We start from the raw sequence: 19,932 nt of genomic DNA on the forward strand, positions 1-19,932 counted from the left end.
TTGTGCCTTTTTCACCACACAGCTGGTATGTACAGGCCATGTGAGGTCTTCAGTGATGTGGATGCCGAGGAACTTAAAGCTGTTTACCCTCTCACCCCCAGATCCATTGATATCACTAGAGGTTCCTCCTGTAATCCACAACCAGCTCCTTTGTTTTAACGACATTGAGGGAGAGGTTGTTTTCTTGGCATCACTGTGTCGGAGAGATGACTTCTTCCCTGTTGGCCACCTCCTTATTGTTTGAGATTGGGCCAATCAATCCAGTGTCATTGGCAAATTTAATTAGCAGATCAGAGCTATGGAGGGCGACGCAGTCGTGGGTACACAGGGGGTAAAGTAGGGGACTCAGTACACAGCCCTGAGGGGCTCCTGTATTGAGAGTCAGAGTGGTGGAGGTCAGGGAGCCCACTCTTACCATCTGCCTGTATTCTGACCAGAAGTCCAGGATCCAGCTGCACAAAACAGGGTGAAGGCTGAGGTCTCTGAGCTTCCTGTCAAGCCTGGATGGAATTATGAGAACAGCATCCTCACATAGACATCCTTCTTCTCCAGATGTGTAAGGGCGGTATGAAGAGCAGTGGCTTTTGCGTCATCTGTCGATTGGCTGTGTCTATCGGTGAATTGCAATGGGTCCAGTCTGGGTGGTAGCATGCTGCAGATGTAGTCCTTGACCAGCCTCTCAAAGCGTTTGCTTATTATTGAGGTGAGTGCAACAGGACGCCAGTCGTTCAGGCATGTTACCTTGGTCTTTTTTGGTACAGGGACAATAGTGGATAATGGTGGGAGAGTCTAAGACCAGAGGAGATTCCTTTTAGAATGGAGATGAGGAGGAATTTCTTTAGCCAGAGAGTAATGTATCTGTGAAATTCTTTGCCACAGGCAGCTGTAGAGGCCAAGTCTTTACGTATATTTAAGACAGAGGTTGATAGATTCTTGATTGTTCATTGCATGAATGGATACAGGGAGATGACAGGAGATTGAGGCTGAGAGGAATATTGGATCAGCCAAGATGAAATTGTGGAGCAGACTTCTGCTTCCATATTTTATGGTCTTATGGAAATTACCCCCATCCCCTTAAATGCCTGCCCTCTGGTATTGGGCATTTCAACCCTTGGAAATATATATTGTCTGTCTACTCAATCTATGCCTCTTATAATCATATAAATTATTATCAGATGTTCCCAAAGCCTCCTGAACTCCAGCGAGAACAACACAAGCTTGTCCAACCTCTCATTGTAGGAAAAGGCCTCTAATTCAAGCAACCTCCTGGTAAACCTCTTCCACACTTTCTCCAAATTCTCGACATACTTCCTATAATGGAACAACCAGAACTGTATGCAGTGTTCCAGATGCAGCCTAACTAGAGTTCTACAAAGCTGCAACATAACTTCCTGACTTTTGAACTCAATGCCTGACTAATAAAGGCAAGCATACAACAAGCCTTCTTAACCACTTGATCAACTTGCGTAGCCACTTCCATGGAGATATGAATTTGGATCCCAAGATCTCTCTGCTCATCAACAGTGCCCTTAACAGTGCACTGTCTCTTTGCATTTGACCTACTAATGTGCAATACCTCACATTTGGTCAGGTTAAACTCCATCTTCCTTCTCTCTGCCCATATCTGCAACTGATCTATATCCCATTGTATTCTTTACCGGTCTTCTACCCTATCCACAACACCACCAATCTTCATATCATCCATAAAGTTACTAAACCATCTGGATATATTTTCATCCAGGTTATTTGTGTGTATACGAGGGGTGATTGATAAGTTTGTGGCCTAAGGTAGAAGGAGATGAATTAGTAACTTCAAACTTTCTGCATAATCGTTCAAAGAGTTGAACTACACGTGCACATAATGAGAGATGTATAACTCATCTTCTTCTACCTTAGGCCACGAACTTATCAATCACCCTTTGTATTATCACAAACAGCACATCCCTGCAGAACACTATTAATGACAGATGACCAGCTAGAGTAAGTCCCTTTGACCACTACCCTCTACCTTCTATGGGCAAGCCAGTTTTGAATCCAAATGACTAATCACCATGGATTCCATGTATCTTAATCTTCTGGATGAGCCTCCTGTGAGGGACCTTGTCAAACACCTTACTAAAATCCATGTACACAACATGCACATTTCTACCTTCATCAATCACCCTTATCACTTTGTCAGAAATCTCAATATAGTTAGTAAGACATGACTTGTCCCATTGGATCTTCCTACTTAAGCCATGGTTTTCCAAATGCTCATTAATCCCATACCTAAGAATTCTCTCCAGTAACTTCCCTAGCACTGACATGAGACCTACAAATCTATAATTTCCTGGATGATACCTTGTTCCCTTCTAGAGTAGTGAACAACATTCTCAATTCACCCCTCCTCCGGGACCTCGCCTGTAGCTAGGACATGAAGATATTGGTCAAGACACCAGCAATATCTTCCCTTCCCTCTCTCAATGAAAGGGGTGTATCCCATCAGGTCCTGAAAACTTATCCACCTTTTTGGCCTTTAAGAGTCCCAACACTACCTTCTTCTTTATCTAAAAATGCCTCAACATATCAATATGCTCGGCACTGATCTCCATATCCTTCACATTCTTCTTCTTGGTGAATATAGATGTAAAGTACTCATTAAGGACTTCACTCACATTCTCAGCATCCAAGCAAATGTTTCCCTTTTGAAAACATTGCTGAATGCAGCATACATGCAAAACTAAGTCCATAAATAACTCCAAAAATGATTGGGAAATTAGCCCCCAGGAAGTGTGCAACTAAGTGTGATGATTGCAATCAGATGTGCCCAGTGAGAGCTGGAAAACCAACACTATGTAATTCATCTTCTGGGCACTAATAATATATAGTCGTAGAGTATGATCACTTTCTGTCCATGATGCACTACAAAGAACATAATTTCCGTATCACTGAGATCAACATATGATCTTTGGATTTTATTTTGAATACATAGAAGGATTTTTTTTAACTTTGTGGTCAATCCTAGGGAAATACCTATAACTTTCACTGCTAATGTGTTCAGAATTTCCACCCTTAATCTTTGATGCAGTTAAGCTTATAATCTTGCACAACTGAATTGTCTTTTATGACATTGGCCAGGATGCTATCAGTGCAGAGATGAAAAGTCAGCATAGATTTAGAAATAATCACTCAAGGAAAACCAATACTATTGTCAAGGACTGAATGAATAACCCATAGAAAGTGAAAATAAGTTTCTTGGAATTAGTGCATACTTTTAATTAACTTGATCTCAGAGACAAAGTATATTGATCTTATAGGAATTTGTAACAGGAAGTGCAAGTCATGTGGGCAATAACAAAAGATAATGAAAGAAATGGAGTAGGTAGAGAAAACTTGGCTCTTTTGAGGCTCTTACTTTTATACTATAGAGTGAAGAGTATGCAAAATGATCATATGGTGTGGAAACAGAGTGGTCAACACAGTCGTTTGTATTGTCCTTGTCCTCTATATGAGTGTACTTCCACTTTCTTGTGCCCAGCCCCTTCATATAACAGTATAACATGTCACAGTACGTTGACAGGCCGACTAGGGGGAATGCCATACTAGATCTAGTATTAGGTAACGAACGGGGTCAGGTCACATATCTCTCAGTGGGTGAGCACCTGGGGGACAGTGACCACTGCTCCCTGACCTTTAACATTATCATGGAAGAGGATAGAATCGGAGAGGACAGGAACATTTTTAATTGGGGAAGGGCAAATTATGAGGTTATAAAGCTAGAACTTGCGGTTGTGAATTGGGATGATGTTTTTGCAGGGAAATGTACTAAGGGCATGTGGTCGATGTTTAGAGATCTCTTGCAGGATGTAAGGGATAAATTTGTCCCGGTGAAGAAGATAAAGAATGGTAGGGTGAAGGAACCATGGGTGATTAGTGAGGTGGAATATCTAGTCGGGTGGAAGAAGGCAGTATACATGAGGTTTAGGAAGCAAGGATCAGATGGGTCTATTGAGGAATATAGGGTAGCAAGAAAGGAGCTTAAGAAGGGGCTGAGAAGAGCAAGAAGGGGACATGAGAAGGCCTTGGCGAGTCTGGTAAAGGAAAACTCCAAGGCATTCTTCAATTATGTGAAGAACAAAAGGATGACAGGAGTGAAGGTAGGACCGATTAGAGATAAAGGTGGGAAGATGTGCCTGGAGGCTGTGACAGTGAGCGAGGTCCTCAATGAATACTTCTCTTCGGTATTCACCAATGAGAAGGAACTTGATGATGGTGAGGACAATATGAGTGAGGTTGATGTTCTGGAGCATGTTGATATTAAGGGAGAGGAGGTATTGGAGTTGTGAAAATACATTAGGACGGATAAGTCCTCGGGACCTGACGGAATATTCCCCAGGCTGAGCCTCTGGCTAGGATCTTTATGTTCTCACTGTCTACGGGAATGGTACCAGAGGATTGGAGGGAGGCAAATGTTGTCCCCTTGTTCAAAAAAGGTAGTAGGTATAGTCCGGGTAATTATAGACCAATGAGCCTTACATCTGTGGTGGGAAAGCTGTTGGAAAAGATTCTTAGAGATAGGATCTATGGGCATTTAGAGAATCATGGTCTGATCAGGGACAGTCAGCATGGCTTTGTGAAGGGCAGATCGTGTCTGACGAGCCTGATAGAGTTCTTTGAGGAGGTGACCGGGCATATAGGTGGGGGTAGTGCAGTGGATGTGATCTATATGGATTTTAGTAAGGCATTTGACAAGGTTCCATACTGTAGGTTTATTCAGAAAGTCAGAAGGCATGGGATCCAAGGAAGTTTGGTCAGGTGGATTCAGAATTAGCTTGCCTGCAGAAGGCAAAGGGTCATGGTGGAGGGAGTACATTCGGATTGGAGGGTTGTGACTAGTGGTGTCCCACAAGGATCGGTTTTGGGACCTCTACTTTTCGTGATTTTTATTAACGACCTGGATGTGGGGTAGAAGGGTGGGTTGGCAAGTTTGCAGACGACACTAAGTTTGGTGGTGTTGTAGATAGTGTAGAGGATTGTTGAAGATTGTAGAGAGACATTGATAGGATGCAGAAGTGGGCTGAGAAGTGGCAGATGAAGTTCAACCCGGAGAAGTGTGAGGTGGTACACTCTGGAAGGACAAACTCCAAGGCAGAGTACAAAGTAAATGGCAGAATACTTGGTAGTGTGGAGGAGCAGCAGAATCTGGGGGTACATGTCTACAGATCCCTGAAAGTTGCCTCACAGGTGGATAGGGTAGTTAAGAAAGCTTATGGAGTGTTAGCTTTCATAAGTCGAGGGATAGAGTTTAAGAGTCGTGAGGTAATGATGCAGCTCTGTAAAACTCTGGTTAGACTACACTTGGAGTCGTGTGCCGAGTTCTGGTCGCCTCACTATAGGAAGGATGTGGAGGCATTGGAAAGGGTACAGAGGAGATTTACCAGGATGCTGCCTGGTTTAGAGGGTATGGATTATGATCAGAGATTAAGGGAGTTTAGGAGAGAAGGAGGATGAGAGGAGACATGATAGAGGTATACAAGATATTAAGAGAAATAGATAGAGTGGATAGCCAGCGCCTCTTCCCCAATGCTCAATGCAAGAGGACATTCATTTAAGGTAAGGGATGGGAAGTTCAAGGGGGATATTAGAGGAAGGTTTTTTACTCAGAGACCGGTTGCTGCATGGAATGCACTGCCTGAGTCAGTGGTGGAGGCAGATACACTAGTGAAGTTTAAGAGAATACTGGACAGGTATATGGAGGAATTTAAGGTGGGGGGTTATATGGAAGGCAGAGTTTGAGGATCAGCACCACATTGTGGGCTGAAGGGCCTGTACTGTGCTGTACTATTCTATGTTCTATGTTCTGTGTTCTGTAACTTCCTATCTCATTGCCACACATCGATCCAATAATAACACACACAAAGTGCTGGAGGAATTCAGCAGGTTAGGCAGCATCTAGGGAAATGAAGAGATAGTGGACATTTCAGGCTGAGACCCTTCTTCAGGACTCATCCAATATCTTAAGTGTTCTCTACTTGGTTCACCATCTCCAGTAGCAGGAAGAGATTCCTCTTGAATGTTGTCCTACATCTCTTAAATTTAATGATCTAAACCCTACATTCTAAAGTATTTCATTAATGAATATGATTTGTTTCTGCCCTTTTTTTTCATTCTGTTCAATTACAGTGTTATGACATTCATCAGTGATAGCGTCCATTCGGAGTCAGAAGATACTAAGTCACAGTCCTAGTCTAAAGCCTCAAGAATAAACTATAACCCAGAATTCCAGGCCATACTAAGGAGTGGTGTCTTTGGTGAGAGATGGTTGGGCATTGTAAAACTTTACATAGCAATGCTTCAAAGATTAGCATTTCCTGATGTCTTGACCAACATCCATCTTTTAAGCATAATCAGCAAGACAAACCATTTGCCATTTATCAAATTGAGTTAAGGTTACTTGCTATGCAAAAATTACTTGTTTCTGGCAAGGCCGTAACAATTAAGCTTCAAAATACTCAGTATGATAATAAAAATTTTTGAGATGTGAAACAAAAATAGAAGTTATTTTTTCTGCAATTCCCTCTGATGTAATAGAAACATTAATAATATTTCTTTGTTTATGACTTTTTCTGCAAGACAACATCCCAGTGATTCTGACCTGGACCCTCTCCATTGCTGCAACATATCTTTCTGTATTATGAATTATCAAATTGCCTATAGCACTTGTACAAAATACATTAAATGTGTACACAGTGAAAATTGTTTATTGAAAAGAAAAGACAAGAAGAAAACACTAAATTGAATTGTTAAGGTTCATGGCAAGCCACTGCCATGTCAATCATATATTACCATGCAGAGTGACAAGAGAGCTGTATTGCAATTTGATGGGAATGATGGTAAGAATAATATTTGTTCAATTCTATGAATTTTGATCTCCTGTCCCATTATTAAGCAGGCATTGACATTACTCCTGGCACGCATGCTTTGCTAATCTGGGAATGGGTAACAATGATGTATCTAATTCATTCTTCTGTAGTGGAGGTATGCGTACTACTTCACAATTCTTCTCCCAACCACAGTTTCTCATCATTAACATTATTATGAAGAAGTATAGATTTTATAATCTTTGAAACAATGAAAGCAAAAGCATAATGCAGCAAGCTGACCTGAGGCAGACTAATATGGCATGGCTATAGTTAATCCTGATTTTAATAATGATAATTATGAATGTTTACCTGAGGGCATCTTTGCAACTGTTCAGACACATAATTATTAAAATTATTATATGCTAAACAGTGCCGCTATATTACGTTTCTATCTAGATTTTTTCTAGACACATATGGTGCCTTGACTCAATAATTGCTTCACGCTTTAAATAAATTTTTCTGTGTCCTTAGGGGCTGTTAATGCAGGATATCTAGCTTATCAAATGTATCTGAAATTCAAAGTTTAAAGTAAGTTTATTATCAGAGTAGATATATGTCACCATATACAGCCCTGTTGGAAGTATATATTGTAATGTTACATGGTTGGTGTGCAGAGCAATACTGGTATTGATGGAGGGTTGGGGTAGTTGTGTACAAATCAAAATGTTGGTTGGCGGCTGTCCATCATATCCAGCAACGACAGAAACTTGCGCAGCAAGGTTTTTAAAATCCAAAAACATTGCACTGCGGACAATCCACTCTCTCAAGCTCAGAAGTCCAGGTCCAGTAGTACGTTAGTCATCACAATTGGGGTCTTGCTTGGTGGCAGATGACTTCTTCTGTGCCTCCTCAAGCCCTTCATTCTCCATGGAGCGTTGCAGAACTACTATCTTGGCTGTTGGATATCAGTGCAGATCTCATCCACCTGGCCCTTCAGAGCTGACTTCATAAGCAAGGACAGGTATGTCTCTGTTTCACAGGGGTATGAGGCCCGCCAGCCACCCTCACCTGGCTTAGCCCACTTGTCGAAGCAGTGTCCCGGTGTGTGGCTGCTGTCACATGCAAACAGTCACAGGTGAGAGATGAGTGTGAGTGAGCTGGAGGAGGAGGAGGAGGATCAGTAATACTAATTGATGATGGGGGTTGAAGGGCAGCTATCAGAATACTTGCATGTAATGGATGGCCAGGATTAGGAAGGGGTGGGAAGTGCACATGGTGAATCAAGAAACTGCCAAGGTGAGGGTGGTTGAATGTACTCAAAAAAGATGAATAACTTAGCTGTAGAGAATTAGCAGCTTTTTCATATGATGTAATTTGACCTTTCCGAATCTTTTTTATTAACTTAAATTATATGAATAGAGGAGTGGAGTTGACGACATTACTGAACATGTCTGATTCAAGATATTGGTCTAGCCCTGTTTTGTTCTGGTTTTTTTTTTGAGTTTAGTATTCAGTTTTTTTTTCTTTTTCTTTTGGGGTTTTTCTTTGTTTTTATATATATATATTTTCTTTTTATTTCTTTTTTTCTTTATGACTAATTTCATTATGAGTTTGGAAGTCTATTATACCTATGTTACTTAAAATCTTTTTTGTATATGTTTGTTAAGATTATTCCAATCTCTTTGTATCAACATTGTTACTGTATTTATAATTTTGAAAATTAATAAAAAGACTTGAAAAGAAAGAAAAAAGAGAATTAGCAGGATGGGGTATGCAATCAGCATAGGAAGAAGAGAAACGGGCAGAGTTGGTGCAGTAATGGGATGGAGAGCCCCTATGGATGAAGGCTAGGGATTGACTTAAGTGGCAGGAGCCTCAGTTTGCCCTTCATTGGGAAACACTGTTCACCCAGGAGTCCCAATATTTAGCACTCTTGAAGCAACATGGTTCAATTTGTCCCATAATCCTTCAAAAGCATCTTCGAAGAGAGATCGATATCTTCCTGTGTATCAGTTTCTCAATGGGAAAAAAATAATTACAATTGCATGATGTTTTAAGGTCAGTTTCATACGGTTGAATCTTATGACACATGCATGCAATGAATGATAACCCAGTTGGCCCCTAAAGTATAATTTAAGCAATTAGGCTGTAAAGTATAGGAGCATGTCAGATAACTCAGGAAACTAAGAATGTGTCTTAGTACACTCATGTGCATGCCATTTTCACTTTATAGAAAAGTTGGAGTCCATTTTGTGTAAAAGCAAATAGCAGTAGCTTAGAACAAAATGTACAGAACACCAGAAAATAGCAAGATTAAGAATTATCCATTTTTCTGTCCCTTTAGTTCCTATATAGCCATTGTAGCTGAAGAAATTTTTATCATTTTTAACCTGTCAAGTGCTCCCATTTTCAATGAAGATTCATGATTACATTCAGTATTACAACATTAGTCATTTTGCTATTGTAAAGCTACTTCCAACACAGAGACTATAAAAGTTGCCAAAATGTCATTTATCTTCATTGTCTGCTGAGGCACTGGAAGAGCGTTACCCTGGAAGGTGATGTTTTCTGTGTTGGAACCTTGACTGAAATGCTGTCCATGCAGAGAGAATGTAGATCTCTTTTCTCTCTTTCTCCTATCCCACAAAACATTAACAGCATTAATAAACTGTTTTCTAACCTTACAAGCCAATGAAGTAGTTCATGCAACCATGTGGTTAGACACAACATGCATGATGTAACTTGTAGTACGATTGACCTCTCAAGTACCCTGATGTTTATCTAGCTGTCTCTAAAATATAGACTTTTCTTGGCTGGTTTTTCATTCTAATGATTCCGATTGCCAAAGATCAGTGGATCTGGCTGAGATCCTTCATCCGGAGAGGAAAGGAAGGGGGAAGAAGCCAGGATAAGAAGCTGGGGAGAGGGGAAGGAGTACAAGCTGGCAGGTGAAGGTGAGATCAGTTGAGGGGGAAGGTGAATGGGTGGGGTGAGAGGATGAAGTAAAATTTTGGAAAGTGATAGGTAGAAAAGAGAATCTGATAGGAGAGGAGAGCAGTCCATGAGAGAAAGAGAAAGAGGTGGGGGACTAGATGGAGGTAATGGACGGGTGAAGAGGAGAGAAGAGAAACCTCATTGCAAAGGCTTTGGCTTTGCTTGTTTTGGTGGCCGGGACGAGGTCAAATGCGCTTGGCAGAGGATGGTGCTCGGGAGGCTGTATCGGGGGGGGGGGGGGGCGCTGATCGGAGGCTCGAAGTTTTCAGATGGGCTCAGTCGGCTGTGGTCGGGTGCTTCCAAAGCATCGGCAGTGTTCTGTTGTCGGTGCCTGGAGGTTTATGGCAGGGGAGTTTCTCCCTTTTTGCTGCCTGCTATCGGGGACTATAGGAGTCGATTGGGACTTGACTTTTTTTTTTACCGTGCCCATGGTCTGCTCTTTATCAAATTATGGTATTAGTTTGCACTGCTGTAGCTATATGTTATAATTATGTGGCTTTGTCAGCGTTAGTCTTTGGTTTGTCCTGTTTTTGTGTGATATCACTCTGGAGGAACATTGTATCATTTCTTAATGCATGCATGCATTTCTAAATGACAATAAATGAGGATTGAGTGTCCTCATAATCTAATCTAATCTAATCTAATCTAATCTAATCTAATCTTCTCATTCTGGTGTCTACCCACTTCTTTTCCAGTTCTGATGAAGAGTCTCAGTCCAAGGTATTGAATGTTTATTCCTCTCCACGGATGCTGCCTGATCTGCTAAGTTCCTCCAGCATTTTATGTGTGTTGCTCAAGATGTCCAGCATAATTGAAACTGTTGAAATAAACCATTCTAAAAGTTTGACTTTCTACTGTAATCCCACTGATATTCCCCAATTAACACCCAAACCTCTGTTTGGACACTGCCAAATGCCTGTTCACCATCACACCTCTCCTTGCCCTGTAGATGCTCCCTAACTCTCAGTGACCTCCCACAAGTTCTGATTTATTTGTGTCCACTGCAGCGGTTTCCCTCATTGAAGCCTCAGGACCCAGTCTTAGTCCTAAGAGGCATATTCACCATCCTTCCAGTAGTAAGGACTCTGGCAGTAATGACATTTATAATGGTGGACTTGAGGTTAAAATAATTGTTGATATCCCACTGCAGGAAATGTCGAGGAAACCCACGACAATGCATTTGAATTTCTAATTCATTGGCATTGTATCCTTTGTATCTGTATGTTAAGGAATGCGAAGCCAACAAATTGTTATTTCTGGTGGTGGAGCAGATAAAGGCTGTGTTTGCAGATGGTATCAAAGGAGGTATACTCATTTCTGATGCTCTTGTGAATTCCCAAATTACTTTATATACTGAAGTCTGCCAGAGAGCAAGCAGAAAAACTCCTGGCAGCACATATGAAAATTGCTGGTGAACGCAGCAGGCCAGGCAGCATCTATAGGCAGAGGTATAGTCAACGTTTCGAGCCGAGACACTTCGTCAGGACCAACTGAAAGAAGAGATAGTAAGAGATTTGAAAGTGGGAGGGGGAAGGGGAGATCCAAAATGATAGGAGAAGACAGGAGGGGGAGGGGGGAAGCCCAGAGGATGGGCAAGGAGTATAGTGAGAGGAACAGAGTGAGAAAAGGAGAGAGAAAAAAATATATTAATAAATAAATAACAGATGGGGTATGAAGGGGAGGTGGGGCATGAACGGAAGATAAAGAAGTCAATGTTCATGCCATCAGGTTGGAGGCTACCCAAATGGAATATAAGGTGTTGTTCCTCCAACCTGAGTGTGGCTTCATCTTTAGAGTAGAGGAGGCCGTGGATAGACATATCAGAATGGGAATGGGACGTGGAATTAAAATGTGTGGCCACTGGAAGATCCTGCTTTCTCTGGCGGACAGAGCATAGGTGTTCAGCAAAACGATCTCCCAGTCTGTGTCGGGTCTCACCAATATATAGAAGGCCGCATCGGGAGCACCGGACGCAGTATATCACCTCAGCCGACTCACAGGTGAAGTGTTGCCTCACCTGAAAGGACTGTCTGGGGCCCTGAATGGTGGCGAGGGAGGAAGTGTAAGGGCATGTGTAGCACTTGTTCTGCTTAAGCAGAGAGAACTGGGGAGGGAAAGATGTGCTTAGTGGTGGGATCCCGTTGGAGGTGGCAGAAGTTACGGAGAATTATATGTTGGACCCAGAGGCTGGTGGGATGGTAGGTCAGGACAAGGGGAACCCTATTCCTAGTGGGGTGGTGGAAGGATGGGGTGAGAGCAGATGTGTGTGAAATGGGAGAGAAAGAAGGGGGCATGAGAAGGTCTTGGCGAGTAGGGTAAAGGAAAACCCCAAGGCGTTCTTCAATTATGTGAAGAAAAAAAGGATGACAGGAGTGAAGGTAGGACCGATTAGAGATAAAGGTGAGAAGATGCGCCTGGAGGCTGTGGAAGTGAGCGAGGTCCTCAATGAATACTTCTCTTCGGTATTCACCAATGAGAGGGAACTTGATAATGGTGAGCGCAATATGAGTGAGGTTGATGTTCTGGAGCATGTTGATATTAAGGGAGAGGAGGTGTTGGAGTTGTTAAAATACATTAGGACAGATAAGTCCCCGGGGCCTGATGGAATATTCCCCAGGCTGCTCCACGAGGCAAGGGAAGAGATTGCTGAGCCTCTGGCTAGGATCTTTAAGTCCTCATTGTCCATAGGAATGGTACCGGAGGACTGGAGGGAGGCGAATGTTGTCCCCGTGTTCTCAAAAGGTAGTAGAGATAGTCCAGATAATTATAGACCAGTGAGCCTTATGTCTGTGGTGGGAAAGCTGTTGGAAAAAATTCTTAGAGATAGGATCTATAGGCATTTATAGAAGCATGGTCTGATCAGGGACAGTCAGCATGGCTTTGTGAAGGACAGATCATGTCTAACAAGCTTGATAGAGTTCTTTGAGGAGGTGACCAGGCATATAAATGAGGGTAGTGCAGTGGATGTGACCTATATGGATTTAGTAAGGCATTTGACAAGGTTCCACACGGTAGGCTTATTCAGAAAGTCAGAAGGCATGGGATCCAGGGAAGTTTGGCCAGGTGGATTCAGAATTGACTTGCCTGCAGAAGGCAGAAGGTCATGGTGGAGGGAGTACATTCATATTGGAGGATTGTGATAGTGGTGTCCCACAAGGATCAGCTTTGGGACCTCTACTTTTCGTGATTTTTATTAACGACTTGGATGTGGGGGTAGAAGGGTGGGTTGGCAAGTTTGCAAATGACACAAAGGTTGGTGGTGTTGTAGATAATGTAGAGGATTGTCAAAGATTGCAGAGAGACATTGATAGAATGCAGAAGTAGGCTGAGAAGTGGCAGATGGAGTTCAACCCGGAGAAGTGTGAGGTGATACACTTTGGAAGGACAAACTCCAAGTCAGAGTACAAACTAAATGATAGGATACTTGGTAGTGTGGAGGAGCAGTGGAATCTCCACAGATCCCAAAAAATTGCTTCACAGGTGGATAGGGTAGTTAAGAAAGCTTATGAGGTGTTAGCTTTCATAAGCTGAGGGATAGAGTTTAAGAGTCACGGGGTAATGATGCAGCTCTATAAAACTCTGGTTAGGCCACACTTGGAGTACTGTGTCCAGTTCTGGTTGCCTCACAATAGGAAGGATGTGGAAGCATTGGAAAGGGTACAGAGGAGATTTACCAGGATGATGCCTGGTTTAGAGAGTATGCATTATGATCAGAGATTAAGGGAGCTAGGGCTTTACTCTTTGGGGAGAAGGAGGATGAGAGGAGACATGATAGAGGTGTACAAGATAATAAGAGGAATAGATAGAGTGGATAGCCAGCGCCTCTTCCCCAGGGCACCACTGCTCAATACAAGAGGACATGACTTTAAGGTAAGGGGTGGGAAGTTCAAGGGAGATATTAGAGGAAGGTTTTTTACTCAGAGAGTGGTTGGTGCATGGAATGCACTGCCTGAGTCAGTGGTGGAGGCAGATACACTAGTGAAGTTTAAGACACTACGAGACAGGTATATGGAGGAATTTAAGGTTGGGGGTTATATGGGAGGCAAGGTTTGAGGGTCGGCACAACATTGTGGGCCGAAGGGCCTGTACTGTGCTGTACTATTCTATGTTCTATGTTCTATGTAGATGCGTTTGATAGCAGAGTTGATGGTGGAGGAAGGGAAGCCCCCTTCTTTAAAGAAGGAGGCCATCTCCTTCGTCCTGGAATGAAAAGCCTCATCCTGAGAGCAGATGCGGCGGAGACGGAGGAATTGCAAGAAGGGGATGGCATTTTTGCAAGAGACAGGGTGAGAAAAGGAATAGTCCAGATAGCTGTGAAAGTCAGTAGGCTTATAGTAGACATCAGTAAATAAGCTGTCTCCAGAGATAGAGACAGAAAGATCTAGAAAGGGGATGGAGGTGTTGGAAATGGACCAGGTAAACTTGAGGGCAGGATGAAAGTTGGAGGCAAAGTTAGTGAAGTCAATGAGCTCAGCATGTGTACAGGAAGCAGCGCCAATGCAGTCGTCGATGTAACCAAGGAAAATTGGGGGACAGATACCAGTATAGGCTTGAAACATGGATTGTTCCACAAAGCCAACAAAAAGGCAGGCATAGCTGGGACCTATATGGGTGGCCATGGCTACACCTTTAGTTTGGAAGAATTGGGAGGAGCCAAAGGAGAAATTATTAAGAGTAAGGACTAATTCCGCTAGACAGAGCAGAGTCGTGTTAGAGGGGAACTGGTTAGGTCTGGAATCCAAAAAGAAGCGGAGAGCTTTGAGACCTTCTTGGTGGGGGATGGAAGTATATAGGGACTGGACATTATTGCTGAAAATAAAGCGGTGGGGGCCAGGGAACTTAAAATCATCGAAAAAATTCAGAGCTTGAGAAGTGTCATGAACATAGGTAGGAAGGGATTGAACAAGGGGGGATAAAATGGTGTCAAGATATGCAGAAATGAGTTCGGTGGGGCAGGAGCAAGCTGAGACAATCGGTCTACCTGGACAGGCAGGTTTGTGGATCTTGGGTAGGAGGTAGAAACGGGAAGTGCGAGGTGTGGGAACTAAAGGTTGGTAGCAGTCGTTGGGATATCCCCTGAGCGGATAAAGTTGGCGATGGTGTGGGAGACAATGGCCTGGTGCTCCTTAGTGGGGTCATGATCGAGGGGTAAATAAGAGGAGGTATCCGCGAGTTGTCGCTGTACCTCGGCAAGGTGGAGGTCAGTATGCCAGACTACAACAGCACCCCCCTTATCGGCGGGTTTTATAAAGTTAGGATTAGTACAGAGGGAGTGGAGAGCAGAGTGTTCGGAAGGAGTGAGGTTGGAATTGGAACAAGGTTTGGTGAAGTCAAGATGGGTGATATCCGATCAGCAGTTAGCAATAAAGAGATCCAGAGCAGGCAGAAGACCAGAATGGGGTATCCATGAAGAGGAGAAGGATTGAAGACGGGAGAAGGGTTCATTGGTGAGGGTGGGAGTGTCCTTGCTGAAGAAGTAGGCTCAAAGACAGAGCCGGCAGAAGAAAAGTTCAGCGTCATGGCGAACGCAGAACTCGCGAAGTGTTGACAAAGGTGGATAAAGGTGAGGCCCTTACTGAGGACAGAGCGCTCTGTCTCAGAGAGTTGAAGGTCGGAGGGGATGGAAAAGACCCGGCACGGATGAGAAGTGGGATCAGAGGGGGAAGGGGGAGGGAGGCTGCTGGTGTCAGTGGAGAGGGGAGGGTTGGGGTGAGAAGAAGAAGGAGCCTCCAAGGGCCCAGGAGTAGACGGTGGGCTCTGAGGGAGATGGGGTTGCAGAGTGGTGGTGGGGGAAGGGGAGACGGGAGTCACAACAGCAGCACGTGAAGACCCGGCCTGGAGTTCAAGGCTAGAGTCGCAGTTTCCCTTCTTCTTCTTCTTCTTCTTCTTCTACCTCCGGCAGTTTAGGCGCACCTAGACGTATTACTGCCCTCTGCAGGATGTATAATTAATTATAGAACTTCAAAGGACTCAAATTCTTGACTATAACCTAGTCTCACGTATAAACTGAATAATAAACTCTTCAATCTGATGTTGGTTCTCTTGATGGCCAAACAAACATTTAATAGAAAACCAAAATACATTTAAGCCAGATAGTTTCTTGAACAACATGCTTCTTTCAATTTTGTATCGATTACAGCTCAGCAAAACATGCTGGACTGTCTCTGGACTACCACAGTCACATAATCCAGTAGGATGTTTTCCTATTATCTTTAAATAATAGTTTAGCCCACAATGCCCCAACCTACGTCTTGTTAATTTCGCCACATCTCTATGATTTAAAAGTTAAAAGTCTGAGACCTTTTTATTTAGTGGATGACTAAAAAAAAAATGCCTGCCCTTTAATTCATTTTTCCAATCCTCCTGCCACTTCTTCTCTATATCTTTTTTAATCCTACTTCTCAATTCTGCTCTGGCTGTGGGAACTCTAATTTCTACTTTCCTGCTCTGTAAGGAAGACAATTTTGGAGTCGCAGTTGATGTCCATGGTCATTGCTGGAGTCCGGGTTTTGAATATGCCCTGGGGTACTGGAGCCGACAAGATCAATGGCAGGGGCTGCAATCTGAAGTTCTTGCCTGCTAGAGTCAGAGCCACAAGGCTCTCGGGTCTGCAGATGGAAGATCCTGCGATCCTTGCCTAACATGACAAAGTCAAAAAACTCTCTGATATAATTAGATGACCAATCTCACTATTCTACTAAATGAAGGCTATGTCTTAAAATTACACATTTCCTGTTGGTAAGATGATCCTGTACCTGCCTGAATGCCACCTTGTTTTAAAATCAGAGTGATAGATTGGCTGACCATCAATATCATTCAATTGCCCTTCACCATTTGCACTGGAGATTATTTATCCAGATTATGGCTTTCCCCCGAGAAACACTTCATTGCTTTGTGATGTGGGTGATAAATGATTCATTAGTCTTTACTACTGGTTCCTTACTGAAGGGATTTAGCACAAGGTTTTTGTAAAATAAGTGGAAAAAAGTGATCAGCTTTTGTTATAATAGCTTGAGTTATAAAACCTCCAAGTTTCTGTGGTATAATGAATGTCCAATCATGAGGAAAAATGTAAACAAATTCACTCTAATTGCATTATTTCCAGATGCTGGAGTCCTTGCTACTAAAAATGAAAATGAGTGCTTCATGCTTAAAGAATGATTTGGAAATGAGGACCAACACCCAATGAAGGCATGTGCATATTCGCCTATGAGAAATATACCTTTAAGGTTCTGAGAGCTACACAGATCACTTCATGAGCTGAATGGATGCTTTGTAGTATTGAGCTTGGTTTGACTTGGGTACGAGATAATTTTCTTATATATGGAATTAATTCTTCTGCGATGAAGATGTGGAGAATCTCACAGGGGAATAGGACTGTGGCAATGTCTAACCAACGAAAGCTAGGTCTTCCTTTTGAGGCTTAGGGGGTATTCACACTGCTTAAATCAATGCTTTTATTTACTGAAGGATTGCTTCTGATCAGCTATAATTTTATTTTCTCTTTCATGCAAAAGACTAATTTAAGGTCAATTTATAATCAGGCAATCTTTCTGAAACCACAGATCCCAAATTTAATTTTGAGGCTCTCTGCCCACAAAACCATTCAGATTAGTATTAGTGTTGTTAAAGTTTGACTCAGTAAATATTTTATTAGCAAATCAACATGGTTTCTGTTGAGGGAGTAGTTACAGCACTGGTGTTAATATTATCCTGCTTTTTCTGGAAATTCATTGCCTAATTCGCAGTATAAGATTTACTAATCTTGCAAAAAATGTTCATTTTGTAGGCTTCTAAGTGTCAGGATGATGGGCAGGCATGGATTACTAAGTAGCCTGGTGAGACAAGCATTTCTCCTGAGAACTCCAGTATGATAATCTCAGCTCTCAGAATGAAGTACTTATTTTCATCTGATGTTTGGGTATTTGATGTTTTCAGACCAAATATGCAATAAAATGAGTATCAGATATTTGTAAATGCAATGATGAAGACACTTAATTTCTGATAATGGAGGTAGCAGTCAGAGGCCCCATTATTTTTATATATAAACCCACAATAAATATGATTTCAGACATTACAATGCAATTAGATTGACATTCGGAGAGTTAAAAACATTAAGGAATCAATAGAGTGCATTTAAGAAAGGACAATCAATAATTCAAGGTCAATAAAGGTTTATTAATAGATAGTTATATGAATTCTTAGAGGAATTGGTAGATGAGGAGAAAGTGATTTTTTTTTGTTGGATTTTTCCCACCTTGGAAAATTGGCAACTCTCTAGTGTTCAGTGAAGAATTACTCTCAGGCCATTCCTAAAGTGGTCAGACAGAGAGCTTCTTGCTCACCAGTGGGTGTTCAAAAAGGATCAGCTTAAACCTTTTGGCAAGAATTTAATAAATTATCTTAAAGTAGAGCTGTGGGAATCATTGGAATAAATGAAATTCACTCCATAAACTAACTTAGTTACACATAAAATGACAGCAATCAGCATTGGTGGTGTTAATTATAGAGTGACCAGCAATTTTCTTCCCTAGGATTAGTCCAAGGAACATCTGTGTTCACAGTATTATGAGTGGTCTGTCGATGTTACAATGCAAATGAAAGCAGAGTGCTAGGAGAAATCCATAAGGTCATTCAGTATCATGTACAATGCATGCACATCATAATAAACACCAACACATATATTTAAGGTATCAAAGAAATACATCTTACAGATTGATTTTGCACAATATTGGGTATTATAACACTGCAAGACAGCAAATCCAATTTAAAATAAAAACAAGCATCGCGGCACTTGTTTGTTAGATGCCTTATTAAATCACCAGCATTGCAGGCAGAGGAATGTAAGAGTGCATCCATTACGCTATACTGGTAAAGAAGGTCCAGTTGGTGGCAGGATTCCCTTCTGCCAGTGTTTTAAGTTGAAGTTGCCACATTGGGGCCCTGTACATGAAATCAATTTCCTTTTCCTTCACCTTCACCTTCACCATGTACTGATCTCACCTTGCACATCATGGTACTAAAACGAATGTGAACGTCTTTGGGTGATGCTGTTGGAAGATACCATGCTGCACTCGAGAGTTTTTGGTTTACAATGTCAAATTTCTTGACTATGTTCTTTCACTGTTTCTGCACAAGGATAAAATTTTGCTGGTTTTACATTGCTATTGCTTTTATTGCCCCATGAATACCCTGACCTTCATAGTACAGTCGGATTGTCTTCAGGAATGAAGAAGGATCTAAAGTATAAACAATGTAACTACACAGCAGGAGAAGAAATCCAGAAGGGATGGGTGCTAAGGAGGCATGGAGAAGAACACTAGATACAAATAGGTTCTCCCACCTTACTGTAACTGGAAAGGGACCTTCAGTACCCAAGAAATCAGTCACCAGGCAATGGAAAACACTGCCATCATAAAAGTTAACATCAATCTCTAACATCATGTCATCTTTCAGGATGAAACTGATATCAACTACACCTGCAAATCACAAGTCAATAGAGTTCTTCACATAAAGAAGATATTTTCACCCTGCTCCCTTCTGAGAATGAAGACTGACACATTTTACAAGATCCAAATTGGAAATATACTGCCTAATGTGGTCGATGTAATTTGGTTGCCATCCTATCCATTGAATTGAACTTGGCACATTCTACAACTGGCTTGGCACTGCAGGCTGCTCACTGCTACTGTCCTATGGGATTTGTTTTCAGAACCTGGTTTTACTTTTACTTGAATTGCAACCATGTCTCTTCGCAGGCTAGTTATCAGATGAGAGGGGATCTGCTGTCATGATATAGCTTGCAACTGGGTTGTGCTACAGACAAGCATGAAAATGAAAGTCACACCAGCCACTAGGTATATAATTAAGTAGACAGGCAACATGCTCAGCCAGCAATTCCTCAGAGGAGATTTGCAGTTCATCACTGAGCAGATGTCCCGATTTGTTGTCATTGGTTGCTTTCTCCACAATTTCAATATCATATCTAGATTTTTGTTACTAATATGTGCAGCAACAAATAGGAGCGGGTAGCCAATCAGAGAGTCCATCTGAACATGCAGAAACATCACTATCATCTAAGTTAGTCCATTAATTA

The sequence above is a fragment of the Mobula birostris genome, chromosome 7 (assembly GCF_030028105.1).
Source record: "Mobula birostris isolate sMobBir1 chromosome 7, sMobBir1.hap1, whole genome shotgun sequence".
Taxonomy (NCBI): domain Eukaryota; kingdom Metazoa; phylum Chordata; class Chondrichthyes; order Myliobatiformes; family Myliobatidae; genus Mobula; species Mobula birostris.